Raw genomic sequence first — 12,449 nt, forward strand, 5'->3', positions numbered from 1 at the left:
ACTACTGAGCAAGTGATGAATTTAAGACTTATTTTAGGTAGATAAAACATCTTTCAATATTGATTGGTTTTATTTCTGTAATGATTTATGTAGCTACTTCTCATGTGTTTAGTTGCTTCAGTCATGTCCAATACTTTGCGACCCCACGGACTGTAGCCTGCTAGGTTCCTCTGGTCATGAGGATTCTCCAGGCAAGAATACTGGAGTGGGTTGCCATGCCCTTCTCCAGGGGATCTTCCCGACCCAGAGATCGAACCCAGGTCTCCTGCACTGCAGGCAGATTCTTTACCACTTGAGCCACCAGGGAAGCCTAGCTGCTTCTCATAGATGAATATATGAGTGTGAGTTTTCTCAGAATATATTATGTTTATGATCAGTTTTATACTTACAGTTTGTTCAGATGTAATTTTTGCTTTGCAACTCATATTAGAGAATTTTTACATTTCTCTGGCTTTCAGAGAAATTTATGGTTGCCAGTAGCTGAGCAGATATCATTATGCTGGAAGTGTTTCAGTGATTATGTATGCTGAGTGGTAAGATTGCTTAGTCTAAAAAAGGACTCCATAATATTTGGCTTTTGGTTATAATTACCAGTCGTGCTTGCCAGAAATTAAGTTTAGCTTTTAGAAGCCTGGAATTCTTCATATGTTTATCTCTAACTAAATATTTCAGAGACTGTTATGAAACTGTCAGTAATTCCATTATGTATTATATGTTCAGCTTATTCTTGAGTTACAACTGATGGAATAACGAATGACATGTGATTATAAAACACCATGGGAAATGCTTAAGATAACGGCATGTAAACAGTAATATTTAATTTGATTACAACTTTTGTTTAAAAGGAAATCTGACTGACTCCAAGTACAAATAAAAGACTAGAAGGTAAAAACTGAAATTTTAATAGTGGATGCCTGTTCTGTCTCTTATTCTGTGGCGTGACACAGCTTTCCTGTTATTTTCCAATTTAAAAAAAAGTTGGCATGTGTTACTCGTTTAATGAGGAAATGAGGGCATTTTTTTGAATTTTGGGAAAAGGTTTCTATTAGTTGAGAATTTGTTTGCCGCATTCTGAATATTGAAAGTTAAATGGCCTTTAAAAAATATTCCATAATTTGGTTGGTTTCTCCACTAATGATCTGGTGAGCCAGTTCTTATTTTTATAATAATAATGCAGCTTACAGATTTAGACTATATCCTATTTCATTTAAAATCTTTAATAGATTTTCCTTCAGTTATACACACAAATGGATCAGAGGTTAACATTTGATGTTGATGTATTGAAACCATGACTTTTGTAATGTCATCACTCCCCTGGGGCAGCGATGGAGACACAGGGCCTCAAAGGCCACAGAAGTCTTAGCTGCTTTGCTGCTGTTGCTGCTGCCACAGCTGCTAACAAGAGGGACCACATTTTGAGGGACAGCCTTACATTTCTCTCATAGGAGACTGATGGCCGCAATAGATACCTTGGGGAGCCTCTCTGGATTAAAAATACCTGTGCTATCTGCTTTGATTATTATTATTTTTTTTAGCCTATGGTGGTGAAGGGGAGGTGAAGTGATCCTTGGATGTTGCAGAGGAGCTTTTGCAGACTGATGTCTCTGGGTGTAGGTGATTGTAGTTTACAAACATGTTCCAGCCTTCAAAAACTTTGCAAGAGTAACACAAAGTTGAGCTGTTTCAAATCCTGAAAGATGATGCTGTGAAAGTGCTGCACTCAATATGTCAGCAAATTTGGAAAATTCAGCAGTGGCCACAAGACTGGAAAAGGTCAGTTTTCATTCCAACCCCTAAGAAAGGCAGTGCCAAAGAATGCTCAAACTACCACACAATTGCACTCATCTCACATGCTACTAAAGTAATGCTCAAAATTCTCCAAGCCAGGCTTCAGCAATATGTGAACCATGAACTTCCAGATTTTCAAGCTGGATTTTGAAAAGGCCGAGGAACCAGAGATCAAATTGCCAACATCCGCTGGATCATTGAAGAAGCAAGAGAGTTCCAGAAAAACATCTATTTCTGCATTATTGACTATGCCAGAGCCTTTGACTGTGTGGATCACAATAAACTGTGGACAATTCTGAAAGAGATGGGAATCCCAGACCACCTGACCTGCCTCTTGAGAAATCTGTATGCAGGTCAGGAAGCAACAGTTAGAACTGGACATGGAACAACAGACTGGTTCCAAATAGGAAAAGGAGTACATCAAGGCTGTATATTGTCACCCTGCTTATTTAACTTCTATGCAGAGTACATCATGAGAAACGCTGGGCTGAAAGAAACACAAGCTGGAATCAAGATTGCTGGGAGAGCTCAGACGGTAAAGCGTCTGCCTGCAGTGCAGGAGACCCGGGTTCAATCCCTGGGTTGGGAAGATCCCCTGGAGAAGGAAATGGCAACCCACTCCAGTACTCTTGCCTGGAAAATTCCATGGACTGAGGAGCCTGGTGGGCTACAGTCCACGGGGTTGCAAAGAGTCGGACACGACTGAGTCACTTCACTTTCACTTTTATTTTCAGATATGCAAGTGACACCACCCTTATGGCAAAAAGTGAAGAGGAACTAAAAAGCCTCTTGATGAAAGTGAAGGAGGAGAGTGAAAAAGAAAAGTGAAAGAGGAGAGTGAAAAAATTGGCTTAAAGCTTAACATTCAGAAAATTAAGATCATGGGATCTGGTCCCATCACTTCATGGGAAATAGATGGGGAAACAGTGGCTGACTTTATTTTTCTGGGCTCCAGAATCACTGCAGACGGTGACTGCAGCCATGAAATTAAAAGATGCTTACTCCTTGGAAGGAAAGTTATGACCAACCTAGACAGCGTATTAAAAAGCCGAGACATCACTTTGTCAATAAAGGTCCGTCTAGTCAAGGCTATGGTTTTTCCAGTAGTCATGTATGGATGTGAGTGTTGGACTATAACGAAAGCTGCACGCCAAAGAATTGATGCTTTTGAACTGTGGTGTTGGAGAAGACTCTTGAGAGTCCCTTGGACTGCAAGGAGATCCAACCAGTCCATCCTAAAGGAGATCAGCCCTGGGTGTTCATTGGAAGGACTGATGTTGAAGCTGAAACTCCAATACTTTGGCCACTTGATGCAAAGAGCTGACTCATTTAAAAAGACCCTGATGCTGGGAAAGATTGAGAGCAGTAGGAGAAGGGGACAACAGAGGATGAGATGGTTGGATGGCATCACCGACTCAATGGACATGAGTTTGGGTGGACTCCGGGAGTTGGTGATGGACAGGGAGGCCTGGCGTGCTGCGGTTCATGGGGTCTCAAAGAGTTGGGCACGACTGAGCGACTGAACTGAACTGAACACAAAGGCAAATGCATTTACAATCTTCTCTTTTTGTAAAACCTTAAAAAAAAAAGTATATCATACTTTTCTTTCCAAGTTTATGTTTAAAGATACATTCAAAGGAACATTATTTTGGCTTTAAGCCAGAAGAAGATTTCTTCTTTTCCATAAGACACTTGTGTGCCACTAGGAAATATTTTGACATGCAAGAGAAGAAAGACTGGAGTGATTATTTCCTTGGTTGCCTCCTGGGGTGTTTTAATAGAAGATTCTGATTCATATATAAAATAGTGGTGTCATTCCCACAGCATTTGGTAACTCGGCTCTGCAGTTAGGATTGCAACATCAAAACTGGGGTCTGCATTCTAGTAGTACCCTCATTTCATGATGTGAGGGGTATTAGTTCCTCCAGTCTGCTGGTGTGCCGGTGTGTGGTGTCAGCTTGTCCTGTGTCTTGATAGCGGAATGTACCTTTTAGTAGAATGCCCATGAATTCTTCATAACGGGATTGGTCATACACAAAAATGATAAAAAAACTACAAAACTGCAGTGTTTCTTTTCGTAATAATGGCCCTTGGAGTAGCGCTTCAAAAACATTGCAATAAAACCTAGCTATTCCAAAAATTATTTCAAAATTGAGATATAACTATATATCATATAATAAAAAACGATTGTTAACTTGTGGTCATGTTGACTTGATCCGTCTTTATGTGTATGTGTATATACACGTGTATATATGAAATTGTGTGCATAAGCCCATGCGTACTTTCTCCCTGAACCATTTGAAAGTAAGTTGCAGACATGGCACGTCGTGGCTTTCTTTTTAAGCACAGTTTGTCTGAACAGACCATCTGTTGCACGGCGACTGCTCCCTTACCCTCCTGTTACCGTCTCCTCGCATTAGCACCCCCTACCTGGGTAACTCATACTGACATCCTAGTATGTAGCCTTCCATATTTATTCCATGCTCATATAATTACACATACACGTATATTCATATGTGCAATTTTGTCTTGTTTTACAGAGATGAAATTATATGCACATTTTTCTGCATCTTGCTTTCCTTATATAAGCATACTTTGGGGAACACCTTTAAAAAAGATGTCAGTTGATATCACTGTAACTAATTTGTTTTTAATAACTTTCAGTTATATTTCACATACTATAGATATGCCCATTTAAGCTAATTACGCAATGGTTTTTCACATATTCGTAGAATTCTGCAATCCGATCGCTCTCAATCAATGAGAACATTTTTATCACCCTGAAAAGAAACCTGGTATGTATTAGTGTTTACTTTCAGTTTCCCCTCAAACTCACTCCTGTTTGTAAGCAAACAGTAGTCTACATTCTGTCTTTATAGGTTTGCCTACTCTGCCCATTTCATGTAAGAGTGATATGTACGCTTCCCTGGTGGCTCAGACGATAAAGAATCTGCCTGCATTGTGGGAGACCGGGGTTCAGTCCCTGGGTCAGGATGATCTGGAGAAGGGACTGGCTACTCACTCCAGTATTCTGGCCTAGAGAGTTTTGTGGTCAGAGGAACCTGCCGAGCTACAGTCCATGGGGTCACAAGGAGTCGGACACGACTGAATGACTAACACTTTCACTTCATTGTCAGTCCTATAAGTGACTTATTTCACTTGAGATAATGTTTTCAAGGTCCATCCATGGACCATTAAGATAATGTGTTCAAGCTCCCAATCCTGTGGCGCTCCTGCAGTCACCCCCTGCTGGCCTTCAGAGCCAGATGCTCTGGGGGCGCCTCTTTCTGGTGCCGGATCCCACACAGTCAGGGGCCTAACTGTGGGTCTCAGAACTCTCACTCCTGCAGGAAAACCTCTTTAATATAATTATTCTCTAGTTTCTGGGTCGCCCACTGAGGGCGTCTGGGGTTTGATTATATCGTGAGTCCGCCCCTCCTGTTAGTGATTTTGTCTTTATGTCTTTTGTTGTAGAGGATCTTTTCTGGTGGATTTCAGTCTCTTCTAATAATGATGGTTGTTCTGCAGATTGTGATTTTGGTGTTCTCATGAGAAGAGGTGAGCTTAGGGTCCTTCTACTCCTCCATCTTGGCTGCTCTCCAGAACATTTTTAATCATAAAAAGACATTAACTTTGGGGTGCTAATCCTGGAGGCTGGGAAGTCCAGAGTCATGGCACCGGCTGATCTGAAGTCTAATGAGATCTCTCCTTCTCATTCACAGGCATCTTCTTACTGTGTCCTTGTATTGTAGAGGTAGGCTAGCACATTTTGAGCAGTTTGAATGATAATGATGATTAGACTATTAATTTCTAATTTTTGATGGCAATCTCTTGTTCTAGTTTTAAGATTTTATGTTTTGGAATAAATACTGTTTATTGGATTAATGAAATTTTCTTCTAACAGTTAAATTTTTAGTTAAGTAAAGAACAATCAAATCAGAGAATTAAATGGAAAAAAAACTGATGAATAACAATTCTAAAAAGTAGAACAGAAATGATTAATGAAGGCAGAGAGGAGTAATCAGCTGATAGGATTGCTAGAAGTTCTGACATTCAGGCAAAAAAAAATCCTGTTCGTCCTGAATGTATGCCAAGTCAATATAGAGTGTTAGAGTAAAAGAAGAAAAGCAGAGAGATCCAAGAAATACTGGGATAGTACCGGTGCATGCCCAAATAGGTTTCATTGGGTAAATCCTAGGGCTAATGTATGCTTGGAGATAAAAGCCCTTCTAGAGGGAAGCATGCCAATTCACCAATAAAAACATATATTCTTGGCACTGTTTAAAGGAATGTTCATTTTGTCATAGGTTAAAACGTTGGATAGGTTAGTTGCCTTGAGAAATAATAGTCTTCTTGAATATATACAATGAATATGATTATAGTCTTATGAATATATTCTTAACAAATCTATTGATATTCATTACATTTTAAACTGAACTCAAAACTTCCCATTATGGTCAAGAGTACAGGCCATGAATATGAATATATGAAATCATCTGATGAAATATGAATATCATCTTAATGAATAGTGTTGATATTCATTAAACTTTAAACCAGGTTCAAAAATGCCCCAGTATGGTCAAGAACATAGCTCATGAATATGAATATAAACTTATGAAAATGTTCATGAATATATTGGTATTCATTAATTTTTAACCTGCGTTAAAACGTTTTCCCAGTAGGGCAAAGAAGAATATATTCGTGAATATATTCATGAGGAGGGTATATTCATGAATATAATCTTATAAAGAATATATTCACTTTTAGTGAATATATTTGTTAAGAATATATTCATAAGAAAACTAAACCACTCTATAGCTCTTGCTTTTTTTTTTGTAAATTAAATAGTTCTTAAAATGCTTTGCTTTGCTTCAAAGCAGCAAATACTAAATACTAAAGCAAATACTGAAATTTCACTGGAATCTTCAAAGAGTGAAAGTATAAATTTGGTACACTTAGTGAATTGATCTGTTTATGAATTGGCTCCTAGTGAATAGTTTTTTGGCAAATTAATTTAGAACCCTCTCAATGTCAGATGTCATGCATGCTCAGTTCACCCATGTCTGACTCTTTGCAACCCCATGGACTAGCCCGCCAGGTTCCTCTGTCCTTCACTGTCTCCCTGAGTTTGCTCAAATTCATCTCCATTGAGTCGGTTATGCGATCTAACCATCTCATCCTCTGCTGCCCTATTCTCCTGCCCTCAGTCTTTCCCAGCATCAGGGTCTTTTCCAGTGAGTCAGCTCTTTGTATCAGGTGGCCAAAGTATCAGAGCTTCAGCTTCAGCATCAGTCCTTCCAATGAATATTCAGAGTTGATTTCCTCTTGGATTGACTGGTTTGATCTTCTTGCGGTCCAAGGGACTGTCACGTGGAAGGGACTATAGCAAATAGCATCAGTTTCAGTCCCCTGCTTTCTTCTTCCCAGTAAGGTTCAGGCTCTTTAGCTTGGCCTTTGTAACTCTCCATGTTAATTGAATCTATTTTTCTTTTTCTTAACTCCTTCTGCCATGTTCCTTACCTACTCCATTCTCAAGCAAATGAAAATATTTGCTCTTTTGTGTACATCTTGAACTTCCCACCTTCTTGCCTTTACTCAACATTGTTTCCTCCCTATAATTCTGACACTGCATATCCCAACCCTATCCATTTAGTTAGTCTAAGTATTTGTTGAGGCCTCATTATGTGCCTGGCACTGGGCTCAGAGCAGAAAGTGTAATGAATAAAATCATGCTCAGAGAGTGGATTTGAAAAGCCACTTCTGTTAACACTCTAACAGAGGTGGACATTTAAGTAGGGTAACATCAAGTCCCAGAGGAGCCAGTGAAGTGGCACGTACAGAGCCTTTGGGTGGGGGGAACAGGGTTGAAGAAATACCTCTATATCATTGATTCTCATGGAATTGGGAGAGAAGAAAGCATTTGACAATGTCTGGAGATATTTTTGTTTGTCTCAACTTGAGTGGGAGGGAGTGTGCTACTCAGTTCTAGTGGGTGGAGGCCAAGGATGCTATACATAGATCCTATGCACAAGGATCCTGTGCACAGAACAGTCACCACAACAAAGCATTCTCCTGTCCAAATGTCAGTAGTGCTGATGGGTGAAAAACCTCACAAGCTGCAAAGATTGAGTAGGATGATGTTTAGTTAGGCAAAAAAAAAAAAAAATAGAGCAGTGTTTGTAAATATATGAAGTTAGTTAAGATACCACAGCTAGAAACAAGAATGAATGAATATGGCTGGAGCTCAGCCTTTGAATGGGAATGAATTAGGTTAGAGCAGTAAGCCTCACTAGTAGGGCCCATCCACATGCCTCAAAAAGCCATGTTGAGAAAATTGGAATGTCTTCTCCTTGGCTTTTTGGAGACTGATAGAGAGTGATTTTACTAGGCAAACCCTGAATACACACTAGGGTAAATTCGCTGACAGGTAAACAGTCTATACAACTCTAGTACTTTATAACTAGTAACAAATCTGTTTATCAGTAGATACCGTGGTAAAACACTGTGACTGAGAACAGCTATTCTGTCATGTCTGAACTCTTCTTGGTTACCCATCTACTAAGGATTATTCATGAGGCTGTGTAAGGGAGGTCTTTGTTAGCTGAGGATAATTGGCACTGAAAGGGCATTAATGTTCACCTGCTTAAATTAGGGACAAAAATTTTATAGTAGCTAGTGAGAGGACTTGATGGGAGCTTTGTCTTGAGTGGTCCTCAAGACCACTCCCAGGGTTGATGACTTTCTGGGAATCACAGAACTCAGAAAGCTCTTAGACTCATTGTTACCATTTACTGCGGTGAAAGAATATAGATTAAAGCCAGCTAAGGGAAAAGGCAGGTGGGTGAAGTCGAGGAGAAACCATGCATAGGTCAGAATATATATTGTGGCCCAAAGTCTCAGGCATACAAAACGCTCTTTATCAGGCAGGGTATTCCAGGAATTTAGGGGTTATCTCCCAGAAGTTGGTAAAGGGTTAATTCTCCTTTCATTGAATGTACAGTGTTTGAGCAACCCTAGCCTGATGAATTGGAAAAGGCAATGGCACCCCACTCCAGTACTCTTGGCTGGAAAATCCCATGGACGGAGGAGCCTGGTAGGCTGCAGTCCACGGGGTCGTTAACAGTCGGACACAACTGAGCGACTTCACTTTCACTTTTCACTTTCATGCATTGGAGAAGGTGATGGCAACCCACTCCAGTGTTCTTGCCTGGAGAATCCCAGGGACGGCGGAGCCTGGTGGGCTGCCGTCTATGGGGTCGCACAGAATCAGACACGACTGAAGCGACTTAGCAGCAGCAGCCTGCTGAATTAACCTTTTACTGCATGGGCTTTTTTGTTTGTTTTTTTTTGTTTTCTTTAAGGTTTAAGGAAATTATGTTTTATTCCTGATTTAGTATAATTTTTAAAAAATTATGATAAAATTTACCATTTTGAGTGTACAGTTCAGTGGTATTGAGTATATTCACATTGGACATTGTTACGCAGTCAAAACACCCCTGTTCATCTCCAAAACTTTCTTATCTGAAATTGAAATTATATTAAATTGAATTATATGTACCTATTAAATGGTTACTCCCCATTCGAGTCTCCCTCAGCCCCAGGTTATTGCTATTCAACTTCCTGTCTCTTTGAATTTGATTGTTTCAGATAACTCATATAAGTGGAATTATATAGTATTGGTCCTTTTGTGACTGACTTATTTCGCTTAGCATAGTATCTTTAAGGTTCATCCATGTTGTAGCATGTAATTAGAATTTCTTTCCATGTTCCAGCATGTAATTAGAATCTTTCCTTTTTAACACTTTTCTTTATTATACAGGCTTCAACTTGGGGGAAAAACCTAAATTAATAATTTTTTTTTGATCTTTTATGTAACACAATTTATATAACTGAAGCTCTGTGCTAACCCTTAGAATGAACAAGTAGCTGGAACGATCATTTGAGGGGCATGCTTTTCTGACAAAATTATATAAGAGCACAAGCCAGTGTGCTTCGCCAGTTTCATTTCACGGAGCCAGGTCAGGAAAAGGGATGTTTTTGCAGAAATGTCCTTGGTTTCTTCAGTTTCCCTAAGGGCCTCTCTTAGTACCAGATTTAATTCACTCTTTTTTGAAATATCTACTGTATCATCTTTGAGAATTCTCCACGTTTGCTAACTGTCTGAGTCTGCCAGACATTAATTTGTAAAAATGGTTTTGCATGTGATTAAAGTAGTTCTCCAGCATTTTTCAGCAACTTGTTCAAATCATGCATTTTTGGAAACGTTTGTAATTTCAGTTTACATTCATCCTGCTTTTATGTGGGTTTCCCTCGTGGCTCAGATAGTAAAGAATTTGCCTGTGATGCAGAGACCTGGGTTTGATTCCTGGGTTGGGAAGATCCCCTAGAGAAGGTAGTGGCTATCCACTCCAGTATTCTTGCCTGGAGAATTCCATGGACAGAGGAGCCATGGCAGGCTACAGTCCATGGCATTGCAAAGAGTTAGACATGACTGAGTGACTAGCGCTTTCGCTTTGGGGGCATTTATGTGGTCAGGTATTTGCCATGTCCGAAAATGAGAGAGTGACGTAAAGAGGTTCCCAGAAGTAGGTTCTAGTATTAAGAGAGGGAGTGAGGACTGGTCAGTTCGTTGATGAGTATTTGTGTTATGACAACTTTTGCTTCTCTTCACAGTCTCATGATTATAGGGTCATGGTTAATGTAACTGGATAATGAGGACTCTTGTGAGGACTTCGTGAGAATAGTGAGTGAATGCTCAATAATTTTTTAGAGAATTTAGCTCATTAATTCACTCCGGGCCCAAAGTAAGTGAATGCTCCTCACAGAAATGCCACAGAATGTGTTTCTTTAAGTTGTCATACTTTTAAAAGTTTGGCAGAATGACAGAGGCTTTTGTTTTTAAGCCTTCACAAGTTTCCCAGTTTCTAATACCTTGTCTGCTCACACTGTGTTCAGAGTACTTCATTCTTAGCGTTTATAGACCTAACATGAATGCGAGTATAGAAACAGATTGCCAGCCCACAGGCGCCAAGTCAACCAGAGTCATCACATGAAGCAGTCACTCTTAGCCTGAGAAGTCTGTAAATCAGAAATCACTGGACTTCTCCCCCGGCCCGCCCCACATCCTCATGAAACAGTGATGCTTAATGTTCTAGTATGTTATAATGTAGAGATGATTACCAAAAAATTATCAGCATGGGTGAGTTCAGTTCAGTTCAGTTCAGTCACCCAGTTGTGTCTGACTCTTTGCGATCCCATGAATCGCAGCATGCCAGGCCTCCCTGCCCATCATCAACTCACGGAGTTCACTCAAATTCATGTCCATCGAGTTGGTGATGCCATCCAGCCATCTCATCCTCTGTCGTCCCCTTCTCCTCCTGCCCCCAATCCCTCCCAGCATCAGAGTCTTTTCCAGTGGGTCAACTCTTCACATGAGGTGGCCGAAGTACTGGAGTTTCAGCTTTAGCATCATTCCTTCCAAAGAACACCCGGGGTGATCTCCTTTAGAATGGACTGGTTGGATCTCCTTGCGACTCTCAAGAGTCTTCTCCAACACCACAGTTCGAAAGCATCAATTCTTTGGCACTCAGCCTTCTTCACAGTCCAACTCTCACATCCATACATGACCCCTGGAAAAACCATAGCCTTGACTAGACAGACCTTTGTTGGCAAAGTAATGTCTCTGCTTTTGAATATGCTATCTAGGTTGGTCATAACTTTCCTTCCAAGGAGTAAGCGTCTTTTAATTTCATGGCTGCAGTCACCATCTGCAGTGATTTTGGAGCCCCCAAAAATAAAGTCTGACACTGTTTCCACTGTTCCCCATCTATTTCCCATGAAGTGATGGGACCAGATGCCATGATCTTCATTTTCTGAATGTTGAGCTTTAAGCCAACTTTTTCACTCTCCTCTTTCACTTTCATCAAGAGGCTCTTTAGTTTCTCTTCACTTTCTGCCATAAGGGTAGTGGCATCTGCATATCTGAGGTTATTGATATTTCTCCCAGCAATCTTGATTCCAGCTTGTGCTTCTTCCAGCCCAGCGTTTCTCATAATGTACTCTGCATATAAGTTAAATAAGCAGGGTGATAATACACAGCCTTGACGTACTCCTTTTCCTATTTGGAACCAGTCTGTTGTTCCATGTCCAATTCTAACTATTGCTTCCTGACCTGCATATAGGTTTCTCAAGAGGCAGGTCAGCTGGTCTGGTATTCCCATCTCTTTCAGAATTTTCCACAGTTGATTGTGATCCACACAGTCAAAGGCTTTGGCATAGTCAATAAAGCAGAAATAGATGTTTTTCTGGAACTCTCTGGCTTTTTCAAGACCTCTGGTTCCTCTGCCTTTTCTAAAACCAGCTTGAACATCTGGAAGTTCACGGTTCACATATTGCTGAAGCCTGGCTTGGAGAATTAGTACTAAATTTGAAACAAGGAAAATCTTCCTTCTCTAGCACCTGGGGTTATGGAGAAATGGATGCAGCTGTGAAAGTGCAAGGGACGAGCTATCTCTTACTGAATGATGCAAGAGCTCAAGTTGGCATCAAGCTTGAGTACCATTTGCAGCGCTGCAGCACATCATCCCTTTCTGATGGGCCAGGGGGTTGGGGAGCACACTGAGCCTGGTGTGGATACAGGGTCCAGGACCATCACCTGAGAG

The 12,449-nt window shown here is 40.5% G+C and overlaps 1 protein-coding gene across 2 annotated transcripts in view; it reads left to right on the forward strand.

The window, feature by feature from the left end:
* The first annotated feature begins 4,526 nt into the window (after positions 1-4,526).
* Positions 4,527-12,449, forward strand: part of SNX30 (sorting nexin family member 30) — a 255,807-nt gene continuing 247,884 nt past the window's right edge. For both annotated transcript variants that reach the window (XM_052644584.1, XM_052644585.1), the window contains exon 1: positions 4,527-4,583. The gene's annotated coding sequence lies outside the window, so the exon portion shown is untranslated. The remainder of the gene's footprint in view (positions 4,584-12,449) is intronic.

This window comes from Budorcas taxicolor, chromosome 8 (assembly GCF_023091745.1).
Source record: "Budorcas taxicolor isolate Tak-1 chromosome 8, Takin1.1, whole genome shotgun sequence".
NCBI classification, from domain to species: domain Eukaryota; kingdom Metazoa; phylum Chordata; class Mammalia; order Artiodactyla; family Bovidae; genus Budorcas; species Budorcas taxicolor.